Raw genomic sequence first — 406 nt, forward strand, 5'->3', positions numbered from 1 at the left:
AGAGGCTGCGATACAACACAGACAGAGGGAGAAAGATTGATGGGGAGTTGATTCCTTAAAAATAGCTTTAGTCTATAGCTTGTAGCTAGCAGGCTGTCAATTAACTAGCTTGTTGAACAGTTGTACTGTTAGTAGTTAAATTTACAGTTTGTAGCTAGCTGCATATAGCCTAATGTTCATAGCTCTAGTTAGCTCCAACTAGTTATAGTTTTAGGTAGTAGTTTAATGGGTAGTTTGCTAGTTGGTAGCTATTTGTAAAGTACTTGTTGGCATTGTTTGTAACCAGGCTTAGGTTAGGTGGCTAGTTTTTTAGCTAACAGACTTTATTGTTTAAGGCTAGCTGTGTGTAGCTAACAGACTTTATTGTTTAAGGCTAGCTGTGTGTAGCTAACAGACTTTATTGTTT

At 37.2% G+C, this 406-nt stretch overlaps 1 protein-coding gene across 1 annotated transcript in view; it reads right to left on the bottom strand.

Moving 5' to 3' along the window:
* Positions 1-406, bottom strand: part of il1rapl2 (interleukin 1 receptor accessory protein-like 2) — a 286063-nt gene that overhangs the window by 67274 nt on the left and 218383 nt on the right. The window lies entirely within an intron of this gene.

This window comes from Morone saxatilis, unplaced genomic scaffold (genome assembly GCF_004916995.1).
Source record: "Morone saxatilis isolate NCDOM2014 unplaced genomic scaffold, NCSU_SB_2.0 Contig22, whole genome shotgun sequence".
In the NCBI taxonomy this organism is placed as follows: domain Eukaryota; kingdom Metazoa; phylum Chordata; class Actinopteri; family Moronidae; genus Morone; species Morone saxatilis.